The 12,346-nt window shown below is 47.2% G+C and overlaps 1 pseudogene; it reads left to right on the forward strand.

The window, feature by feature from the left end:
* The first annotated feature begins 3,102 nt into the window (after window positions 1–3,102).
* On the forward strand, window positions 3,103–8,049 carry LOC128113918 (phosphoglycerate mutase 1-like; annotated as a pseudogene).
* Window positions 8,050–12,346: the final 4,297 nt, after the last annotated feature.

The raw sequence follows: 12,346 nt of genomic DNA on the forward strand, positions 1-12,346 counted from the left end.
TTATGCCATATTTGGTTGATATCCCTGGGAGGCCTGCTCTTTTTTTGAAGGGAAAGGAAGGAGCAGGGTATCTGGGAGAGAGGGGAGGTTGAGGGGGGGATGGAGGAGGGGAGGCTGTGGTCAGGATGTAATGTATGAGAGAAGAATAAAAAAGAAGTTTTATTTCTACAGAAGGGTATGTGCCATGCCTAATCAAACAATCAGGCAATCAGACCCAGGTGGGGTCTGGCCGGGTCCTAATTCCTAATGCAGAGCAGTCTTGTGCCTTTCTCTGAGTGGTCAGAGATCAGCTTCACAGGCTTCAACTGGATTCCTAGAGAAGGGGTTCCTTCTCTTCCCACGTTCCCATAATTTCTCCTGTCTTTCCATTAGGCAGCAGGGCCTCCTGCTTACCTTCCTAGGGCTGCCTTGAAGAACCAGAACTGAGACAATCATCAACCAGACCACAACTTGACTACCACTGCATGACTGCACATAACTCTTGACCCTTGCCCCAGTTCTTCCATTTGCATTGAAAGCTCGTGGCAGTAAGAGAAGATGAACTTGGGGGGCATTGGACCACTTTATCAGTTCATTTTCCAGCTGCATATTGATGAAGACTCTTCCTCTGCCTTTCACCCTTATTCATCTCCTTTCATTGGAATACCATGACAAGTGGCCAAGTCTAACCTAATAGGGGTACCCGATCCAGAACTTTGGCCCCAGAACCGTGCATAATCACTCTTTTAACATCCTGATGTCTTGGTCATTTCATGAATGTAAAACTAAGTTGCACTTTTTGCTGCCTGGAGTAACTGATAGTTTCACAATTCTCCTGGCCTCGGCTCCTTCTTGTTGACCAGTTTTCTCCTCCTTTACTCTCCTTGTGGATAAGCAACAAGAAGAAACCAGGGAGCTACGTATTTGCACTGGTGTGTCAATAAGTTTGAGCTAAACTTCTAACGAAGGTTAGAAATTCAGAAACGAAAAGAAAAAGAAAAAAAAATTCAGAAAACCTGAGCTGGCAGGATGGCTCCCTAGGTGAATGTGCCTCACACTGTTAAATATGATAGCAGTTAAGCAGCACGGATGAGTCCAGAAGGACACGGACACGAATTCCCTTCAGGGGTGTAATGTATTAAAATAAGAAGGCCGCAAAGGCATGGCTGGAACTCAAGGTGGAAGGAAAGCATCAGGTAGAAATTAAAGAGTGTGTGAAGATTTAAACATGATAATCCTTAAAGGGGATGAGCATTAGACAGAAGTAATACAGTGTGTGGAGATTTAAACATGATGGGCCTTAAAGGGAAGGAACATGGACAGAAGTAATAATACAGTGTGTGGAGATTTAAACATGATGGTCCTTAAAGGGGATGAGCCATAGACTGAAGTAATACAGTGTGTGGAGATTTAAACATAATGAGCTCAAAGGGAAGGAACATGGACAGAAATAATAATACAGTGTGTAGTGATTTAAACATGGCAGGGGCCTTAAAAGAAAGCGGGGGATTCCCTTTAAAGCCTAGAAGAAAATGGGGGAGAGAAGAGGGGAGAGAGAGAAAATGAATCTCCATGAGAAAGGTGGGTGGGACACAGAAGCCAGAGGAGCCTTTTCAGAGAATAGCCTTCATTCCAGAACCAATAACCTCCAAGAGTCTCTCTCAGGAGTCCAGGACACCAATCCCTGAACAAACAAAAAAAAAAGTTCTGACTTTTGTATGTCACCTTTTAAGTGTAGCAGGGAGTTTCCCATCATGTGACTTAGCTCTTCACAGCAGCATGTGTGACAGGGAACGTGGAGGAGCCAGGCACCATCAACTGAGAACTATCAGTTCAGAACCCAGACTGTTTCTAGTTCTCTGGCCCACAGACAGCTGAGAGGGGGGCGTGGCTTGATGTGGGCTGTGGGATTAGTCCTAAAGATGCAGAATGTGATCTAACACTGCCGAGCCTGAAGACGTGAGTTTCACCCCCAGAATCCACAAGGTAGAAGGAGAGAACGGATTCCTGCACATTGTCCCTGACCTCTGCATGTACACACATGTGCACATGCAGGTGCACACACACACACACTCCCATTCTACAGATCCCTAAGCATGACTCTTCTCTTAGAAGGCGATACCAACACTCTCTAACAGGTTTTATTCTTTCCTGACTCCCTTTCTATTTCTAGTAAACCTGGACTTGCTTCACACTGGTTCATTCTGAAATTCTTCTCCACAGCAAAGCCTTGAATCCCAGTCTTGCCTGACTGGAGGTCTCTGAAAATTGGGCTGCTGCAAGTGACAACATGGAGGGGCATTCCTGCTCTGCTAGGAATGGAAGACAGTGATGGCTTCCTTGTGCTTTTGACTTCGAAGGGGAATGAGTTTTAAAATGGACACTCCTTGGGTGATAAACATGCCGGTGCTGAGTTAAAGAGTCTGATCCGAGGTGAAGGAAACACAGAATGAAGGCAGGGATGCTTTTCTAATAGCTTTGTTTGTTTGTTTGTTTGTTGTTTGTTTTTCAAGACAGCGTTTCTCTCTGTAACTCTGGCTGTCTTGGAACTTGCTTGGTAGACCTGGCTGTCCTCGAACTCAGAGATCCGCCTGCCTCTGCCTCCCAAGTGGGATTAAAGGTGTGCGCCACCACTGCCTGGTTTATCACAGTTATTTTGAGGATAGGCAAAGAGTTAGGGAATTGGGAGAGGTGGCAGGTTCTCAAAAAGATGACTTAAAGCTTTTAAACGACAGCACTGTGGCTGCTTCATTAGAAGGAACCGAAAGGACACCTGGCAGCTTGGACCGCTCACTGAGCCGAAGTGTGAACGGATGGCTACGCACACAATTCGCCCCCACTCCTGGACCGACGACAACCAAAGAGAAATTTGGGCTAGTGGTTCAGCTGCCTTTCTCCCATCTCAAACACCCACCCTGGGTTGTGGGCCACCCAGACTAGTCTTTAACTGGCCTGCAGTTAAAAACCAATGTTAATAAAATAGGATAAATTATTTTTCCCACGGTGTCTCAGTCACTGTCCTGTTGCTATGAAGAGACACCATGACCAAGGCAACTATTACAAGAGAAAGCATTTAACTGGGGGCTTGCTTACCATTGTTCAGAGGTTTAATCCACCGTCATCATGGCGGGGAGCATGGCAGCGTTTGGCAGCCCCGGAGCCGTAGCTGAGAGCTACATCCATAGGTAGAGAGACACTGGGCCAGCATGGGCTTTTGAAACCTCACAGCCTACCCCCAGTGACACATTTCCTCCAACAAGGTCACACTCCGAATCCTTCTCATCAAAGAGTTCAACTCCCTGGTTTAAGCATTCAAATACAATGAGCCTGTGGGAGCCACTTTTATTCAGACCACCACACATGGCTGGTCTGAGAAAGTGGGGTACAGCTCTCTCACCCAAGGCTCATGCCATCTTGGGAAGAGTGCAGTTTTATGGGACTACCTTAATCAAAGCACAAATACTCAAGAGTCTTTATTCTCTTTATTCTCTCTGGTGTGCACGTCTCCAAGGGTATGTGTGTGTGTGTGTGTGTAGACCAGAGGTTGATAGATTCCCGGTTCTTCAGTCATGATCCACCTCATATTTTGAGGCACAGTCTCTCGCTGAACCTGGAGACCACAGATTGGGTGAGGCCATGATAGGAGTGGGAACTTAAAAAGTAGAAGGAAGGTTAGCACACGAGAGAAGCCAGGCTGCAGAGAAGACCTGGAAATGCTTTCTTACCTTGATATCATCCAACAGAACAGATGCGAAACAACGAGAGGGGATGTAAAGGACCACGCACAGCGCACAGCGCACAGCGTGGCCAGGCGCTTCCTGGGCTCTGTGCTCAGGGGCCCACTTCCTTCTCTTTCTTAACCAGCGATTCCTATTCTGTGACAAACTTAAAGGGCATGGCTTTTCACCATCTGCTCCAGGTGGCTGCTGGGACTTTACCTATCCTGTACTGTTTTTTCTCTTAACTCTGATAAAATCGTCCTTCAGCTTCCTTTTGAGTCTTAGTGACTAGACTAAGTCTTTCAGTGTACAGACCAAGACTATGCCAAGAGACCCTCACCTTCCCTAGTAACAAGGCAATTTGGCTAATGAGCTCCAGGGATCCTGTCCCTGCCTCCCCAAGGCTGGGATTACAAGCTTGTATTATCACCCCTGGCTTCTTTTTTTTTTTTTTTTTTTTTTTTTTTTTTTTTTTGGTTTTTCAAGACAGGGTTTCTCTGTGTAGCTTTGCGCCTTTCCTGGAACTCACTTGGTAGCCCAGGCTGGCCTCGAACTCACAGAGACCCGCCTGGCTCTGCCTCCCAAGTGCTGGGATTAAAGGCGTGCGCCACCACCGCCCGGCCACCCCTGGCTTCTTAAGTGGGTAGTGGGGATTGGAACTCAGACTCTCGTGCCTTTGCGGGAAGCACTTTTCAGCTGAGCTATCTTCCTAGTGTAAGCAACAGGAAAAAAAAAATTAGTCTTTTCCATCAAATACTGTAAAAACCTTTGTTTATGAGAGGAATTCAAGTCATGTTATCTCCCTCACTTTGCAAAACATGTACGGAAATACTTTAATCCCCTCCCTCGAACAAACTTTCATTTACACAAAGATTCCCCTCAATCCCCACTGCCCAGGGTGGGCACCACCCCCAGTGAGCTGGGCCCTCCCACATGAATCATTCATTCATCAAGAAAATACCATCCAGAGTTGCATCCAGGCAATCTGATGGAGGCATTTTCTCTGTTGAATTGCCTTTTTCCAGATATCTCTAACCTGTGTTAAGTCGACAAAAAACAAAAACAAAACAAAAAACAGCCAGGACACCATCCTGGTGGCTGGGGTCCTGAACTAAATAAAGGAAAGTAATCTGAGCAGCACTGACTCGGTGTAAACCAGCTGTCTCCAATCACCATGCCTTCCCCATCACCACTGAAAGATTCCCTCACACCGGAAGCAGGAATAAAGTGTTGTTCCCTTAAGTGTTTCTTGTCCAGTGTTTGAGAAGTAACTAATACACAGATAAGCCTCAGGCATCTCACTCCACAGTCTTCCTAAACCTGTCACATCAGGTTGCTTTGGAAACCAAGAGTCTCCAACACAGTGCTGCTCCCTCCCGGTCGGGTCTTCAGAACTTGGGTTCTGTCTCTCGACCTCACCGCAACCCTGTGAAGTTGGCAGATCTACGAAGTCCACGTTCTCCAGATGAAAATTAAATTGAGCCTAGTGAGAGACGGTGTGTAGCCAACAGGATGCTCAGGAATGCGGCGGGGCTGGAGGCATGCTGCTGGTTGCAACTTTGCCACCGCTACCCAAGGGAAGCTGCAAATGAAGGCAGGCTGTGGGTGACGCGCACGAGTTTCAATGAGTTCTGAAAGTTCAGTAAACTCAAGTTTACTGAACCAAGTAAAACACAAAGCTAATAAGTCTATTGATCACATGGCTAAATAACCATGCTCTCAATACACCGGTTTATAGATGGGACATTATTGAAAACTGGTCTCCTATCTGTAGTACTTTGTAATGTGGGTGCTGGGGGGAAAAAAACTGAAACAGTGGCGCAACTCTTTTCTAGCGGTCAGTGCTATTCTGAGGCTGCCTCTCATCCCTACGTGGCACCGTCTCAGTTCAGAGGATTAGAACATTTCTGTCAACTGAGAGGTTTTGAGTTCTAGGCCTTCCATGATGGCTTCCTCCACCCACTAAACTGCATGATTCTGAGAAATGTGCTTAATAGGGCCGAGATCAAATTTCCTTACCTGCACACTGGAGGACGTATCCACACTACAGACCCGCTTCAAGAACCATCGTGGTCACAGCAATCCGTGCGGAAGGCACCTGGAGCAGAGGTGGGTACTGAACTTGCCCTGAAGGTAAGTTTGGCTAGCCTGCTGGCCTGGCACCGCCTGCTGGCCTGGCACCGCCTGCACTGAGCGAGAACCGACAACTCACTGCTGCCCCCAAGCGGGAAGTCAAGAAAGGATGCGTTTTGCAGAGAGACGGCCGCAGCCACTGGGTGATGAAATCAATGGAAGAGGGAAGGAAATAGTTAGCATCTTCCAGCTGGGCGAAGAACTGTCCTGACTTCTTGGTGACTGAGATCCAGCGACGTCCCGGAATTGGTACGAAATATACATTATTTAAGGGGCCACGAGAGGAGCAGTTTACACACTGATAAAGGACCCCCAAGTAAGTGATGAGCAAGCGCAAGGCTTCAGTGTTGCCGGGAAGGCGGCTGGGGGGGTCCGCACTGCGTCCCTGAAGGAAGTACTAGCCCGGGACAGGCCGGTTTGGGGTAGAGCCGAGACAAAGTTGCCTGAATGACCTGTAGGAAAGCATGCTGCGGGAACCGCCCCTTCCCTCGGCCCCGCCCCTCACACCAGTCTGTCTTCTTGTCCAAGGCGTTAGACAATCTCCTTCTTAGTCCCACAAACTCCCAGCTGTCCATTCCGCCGTCCAACCACTCAACCAGGAGACAGAAGTTGCGAAAGCTTCCCAGGCATGCTGCTTGGCAGGTCACCTTCGAGGCCAATAAATTACACTTCGTCCTTTCGAGCTGCCGGTCAGAGCTTTCCCGAAGACCCTGCAGATGCTCTAAATGTGTCGAGGTCTTGGTTGATCAGAACACACACACACAGCCTGCTGCAGTTTGCACTAACTTAGAGACTGAAACTGAGGATGTCTTCATTAAGAGACTGAGATTGTTTCCATTCGACTGTTAGACACGGAGGAAGCCCCTTAGCACCCAGACTGTTAGCACCCTGCTAATTAGTTCTCATATACTTCTAATTTATTTCTAAATAAACATTAGTTCTTGTATATTTCTAAATCCATGTAGTAAGATGGCCTGGGAGCTAAATTCAGTCAGGTAGAAGTTCTGGTGAGCTATTGGTGCCGTAGTGTGACTGGCTGGGCTCGAAATGTTAAAACATAGAAGAAAAGAATTTTGAAACATTTCACCATCTAGAAATGATAAGTGAAAAAATTAACACACTTAACCTGATTTAACATCATGCAATATACACAGGTATTGAAAACTAGCATTGGCCGGGTGGTGGTAGCACACGCCTTTAATCCCAGCACTTGGGAGGCAGAGGCAGGAGGATCTCTGTGAGTTCGAGGCCAGCCTGGGCTACCAAGTGAGTTCTAGGAAAGGCGCAAAGCTACACAGAGAAACCCTGTCTCGAAAAACCAAAAAAGAAAAAAAAAAGAAACCTAGCATTAATATATACAGTTTTATGTTTATATGTGTCTATTAAAGGAAAGAATTTTGAGGTGCAGTCGTGGGGTGGGCTGCGAGCGGAATCTCCTCAGTCCCTGCCGCATCCCCCTGCCTATCGCTACAGCGGCTTACAAGCCAGTGCTGAGAGCCTGGAACCTGGAGAACCTCTTCAGCTGCTGGTACGACACCGACCTGAGCCTAGTGGGTCAGGACGAGGCGAAGCGCAGCAGACAGGTGTTGCTGGATGCTGGCTATGAATTTGACATCTGCTTCACCTCTGTGCAGAAGAGAGCCATCCGGACCCTCTGGACAGTCCTGGATGCCATTGACCAGGTGTGGCTGCCAGTAGTCAGGACTTGGCGCCTCAATGAGCGACACTATGGGAGTCTGACTGGTCTTGATAAAGCAAAAACCGCTGCTCAGCACGATGAGGCCGCGGATAAAGATCTGGAGGCAATCTCATGATGTCCCCCCACCCTCCTGCCTCCAATGGAGCCCCATCATCAGCAAGGATCACAGGCATGCAGACCTTACTGAGGACCAGCTGCCCTCCTGTGAGAGCCTGAAGGACCCTATTGCCAGAGCACTGCCCTTCTGGAATGAAGAAATTGTCCCCCAGATCACAAGGGGAAAAGAATCCTGAGGGCGGTCCATGGCAACAGCCTCCCTCCGGGGCATCATCAAGCATCTGGAGGGTCTCTCAGAGGAGGCCATCATGGAGCTGGACCTGCCAACCGGCATCCCCATTGTCTATGAATTGGACAAGAACTTGAAGCCCATCAAACCCAGGCAGTTCCTGGGAGATGAAGAGACGGTGCGGAAAGCCATGCGGTGAACCTGTGGCTGCTCAGGGCCAGGTCAAGAAGTGAAGGCCAGCAGGCCGACTCCTACCCCAGTACCCTCCTCCCTGCCTGTTTATGTCTCGGGCACCCTTCCCCAGAACCTGTCACGCTGACTACATCGTTAGGATCTTAAGTTTAAGTTGTAGCTGCAGATGGGGAGCCGTGGCTCCCATTTTCATTTTAGAATTTTATGCCCTGCACCCACTCCGTTCACAGAATCTAGTCAGAATAGCACCTCTGGGGTGAAGGATCTTGGTCCACATCCAGGGACGGTTCCTTTTACCAGGAGAGTTGACAGGTAGTAATTACAGTTTTTCTTAGTCCTTTGTTGACTAAGGGTCTGCTTAAGGAAGAGGTCAGGGAGGAACCATGCTGTGGTGTGACCAATGAGAAGCTGAAACGAAATTTTGTCCCTGGAGCCTGTCCTGCACCCTTCCGCAGTTAGGTAACTGGGGGCTGCAGCCATTCCAGGGGAGGGTGAAAGTGCATGGTGATTTAAAAGATACTACCTTCCTCTGACTCTAAAGGTGCTGCTGGCCCCAGAAGGTTGAGATCAATCCTGTCCAATCTATGTGTTACATTTACTTTTACAAAAAAAAAAAAAAAAAAAAAAAAGGTACATATATATTTATCAGCACATGAAAGCCCCTCTGAGGTTTCTAGTGGTGATTGAAATAGTCCCATGTGGCCACCAGAAAATAAGCCATTCTTCCCATCAAATGGGATAAACTCCTTGTCCTCAAGGGGCAGGAGTACCTCTTGCTGTGTTCTAGGATTCCTCTGCCTTGTCTTGTAGAGGTGAAGTACCCCTTGATCATGTCCAGGTTTCTGTCTTTCACTGTCTGAATCATGTTCCAGTTGCTTGACCCTATCATGTGGGTGCAGAACTGGTTTGGGGTATAACTACTAAATCTCTTTCCAGATCAGTATAATAGAAGATTGATGTGCAAGTAAAAAAAAGAAAAGAAAAGAAAACGAACATTATTTTTGAGTCAAGAAAATCAAATCATCGACCACAGTTTCTCTTCTCACACCCATGACTGTTATGACAGATTTGATCTCAAGTCTTCCTGAACTCCTGGGATGTCAGTGTTTCTCACCCTGTGTCCCTCCCAAGAGGTGACGCTGTGAGCAGCTCCATGGAGACAAGATCTCTCTTCACATCACATGGTGCCTTCAGAGGCCGGAAGAGGGCATCACATCCCCTGGAACTGGAGCTAGAGATGCTTGTAAACCACCATGCAGGTGTTGGAAACCAAACTTGAGTCCTCTACAAAAACAGCAAATGCTCTTAACATCTGAGCCGCCTCCCCCATCCCCAGGTGGGACTTTTAAGAAGTTATTCATGGGATTACGCATTCATTGACTCACCGGCTAATGGGTTCTCTCAAGAATGGATAACTGAAGAAGCCAGTTTGACTCTGGTCTCTCTTTTGTGGCCCATTCACCATACCATACCTTACCTCATCTTCAGAGACCCCACAAGCAGAAAAGGCCTTACCAAAAGCCACCCCCGGACCTTGGCCCTTTTCTGCCTCTGAAAACTAAGTGACCCAAATAAACCTTTATTCTCAAGACATTACCAGTTGTGGTATTTGTTGGATTTCTGAGGTTGCTTAAAGAGACAGGGGGCAGAAAGATGAGTCTGTTTATTTCAAACAGTGAGAGGGAGACACAGCGTGAAAGGGGTGTCTGCTAAAGGGGAAGGGGATGCTTGGGGTCAATATAAGAGCTTCGGGGAATGGGAAATTAAACTCAACTGCCGTGGGGCAGGGCGCTAAGTGCAAGTCTGGGGTTTCTCCTTCCTGGGGCTGTTAGTCAAGACAAGGGCTCTTTTATCTTTAGAAACTGCCTTGCCCCCCCCCCCCCCCCCCCCCCCCCCCCCGCTATCATGATGCAGGTAATAGTGGGAGTCTGAGTTAGGCAATGGCAGTGAAGGGGGAGGAGCCTCAGTCAGGATCAGACAGGGGTGGTTCAAGGTTTATTCTAACGATATTCAATTACAGTAACAGAAAATGGACCAAGAGAATCAAGACAAATATCACAAAGTTGTGCAGCTGTGGCTGAGGCTGGGGAAGCGGCGGGTGTGAGGGGACCTTTGAAGCTTGATGTGCAGCCCAGGGGACAGCATATTTCCAGGAGAACAGTCCCATCTTTTCTCCTCTTGCCTGTACCCCTCCCCATCTCCTGATGGCTTTGCTGCTTACCTTTAGAGGTGTCTCCTGCTGTTCCACCTCACACCCATCATTGTTTTCAATTTTCCATACTCCCTTCCAGGAATGGGTCATTTTCATGAGGCTCTTAGCATATTTTTCTTCAGCCACTGTTATTAGGGAGCTGCTTTGCCTGTGGCTTGCTGCATTCAGAAGCGTTCCACGTTGTGCACAGCCTCAAAACAGTTTCACTTTCAACACTGTTTCCATTTTTTTTTTTAAATGAAAATTACTGGGTATATCGCTGTCTCCTTCTGTTGAAGACTCAGTTCTGTTCAGAGAGTAAATTCTTGTAAGTGGGACAGTGGATCAAAACAAGTAGACACTCACCTTGCCAGTTGCCCACCACGTCCAAGACACTCCCTACCCATAGAGATGATAGTGACCTTTGTTCTTAATATGCAAAGAAAAAGATGAAAAACCCAAGGGAGAAATGACAAGAGATATGAATGTCATCATCAACATTGAAACCTGCTCAATTTCACTTAGAATTAGAGGCTTGGAAACCCCAGCAAATAAAGAAGCCAGCATAAAAATCACAAGTTTGCCCCATGCCTCACAGTAAGTCAAGGGTGGAGAAACAACCCCTTCCTGTACTCTTTGAAGTGGGATTATCAAGAGTTAGGGGAGGGTAACATAGAAACTGATGTCATATTTTAAACTGTTGGTACTGGTTATGTGTTTGGGGAGTGATATTCACTGGGAGAATACTTGCTTATGATGTGGAAGACCCTGGGTTAAATTCCCCAGCTTTAAAAAAAGTTACATGCAGCCAAATCTCAGCACTTCAGAGGCAAACAGATCTCTGAGTTTGAGGCCAACCGGATCTACAATTCCAGGATAGCCCAGGTGACACAGAGAAACTCCGTCTCAGGGGGAAAAAAATTACGTGCCTTTATTTTGTTTCTGCACTCAAAAATCTTTCTATACAGCCTAGACAGATTGGCTCCAAACTCTAGATCCTCCTGCCTCAGCATCCTGAGGGTTCAATTATAATTGTATACCACCACACCCTGTGAGTTCAAGCCTCTTTTTCTTTCACATGTGTGTATTTATGGTGTGTGCTCATGTGAGCAGGTCCAGGGGTGGATGCCAAGGAATTGGCATCCAATGTCTTTTTATGCTCCACCTCATTCACTGAGGCAGGGTCCCTTGGTGGAACCCAGATCTCGCTGCTGTGGCTAGTCTGTCTAGCCGGCTTGCTCTAGGGATCCCCCATCTCCACCTTCCAAGTGCTGGAATTACACGTGTGCCACCACAGGCACTCAGCTTTCACATGGGTTCTGGAGATCCAGACCTCAGTCCTCACAATTGTACAGGAAGTGCTTTCACCAAGGAGTCATTGCCTCAGCCCTGAACATGCCTCGACCAGGCATTCCACACCCATGGCTTCATTCCCCGGATTTCTTTATGAAAATAAGATAAAGGAACGACTGTGTTGAACCGTAGGGAAGAGGTGCAACGCTTCCGCTTGTGTTTAAATGATAAGGGGAGGCATCAATGGCTCTTCATTTTATGTCATAGGACTTGAAATTTGGACTCAAATGTTGTGTTATGTTTTAAACATCAAAGAAGAAGAGAGAGTCAAGCAGTTGGTGATGGTGCCCACCTTTAATCCCAGCACTGGTGGAGCCAGAGACAGAGGCAGGTGGATCTCCTTGAGTTCAAGGCCAGCCTTTTCTACAGAGCAAGTTCTAGAAGAGCCAGGGCTACACAGAGAAACCCTGCCTCAAAAAAAAAAAATAATAAGAGAAGAGAGAGAGAGAGAGAGAGAGAGAGAGAGAGAGAGAGAGAGAGAGAAATATGAAAAATAATTATTAACACGTTTTTCAAGAACACAAAGAAAAAGTCACATGACAAGTCATGACAAAAGGACCATAGTGGTTCGTGTATTATCAAACTTTGCTGGTCATGTTTGTTCTCTCTGGGACAGTCTAGGCAAATTATCAGAAAATCAAGATGGTTCCTTTCATTGAATTGTCACCAAGCTTCTCCTTACTGTGCCAGGATCTGGGTGAATGGGGCAAAATCATAACATTAGGAAGAAAAACAATTGAAGCTCAAAGAACTTAAGCAAGGACACAAGGTGCCAAGTAAAAGGGAGGCTATGG

Source organism: Peromyscus californicus, unplaced genomic scaffold, assembly GCF_007827085.1.
Source record: "Peromyscus californicus insignis strain IS unplaced genomic scaffold, ASM782708v3 Scaffold_19__1_contigs__length_69161282, whole genome shotgun sequence".
NCBI lineage: Eukaryota > Metazoa > Chordata > Mammalia > Rodentia > Cricetidae > Peromyscus > Peromyscus californicus.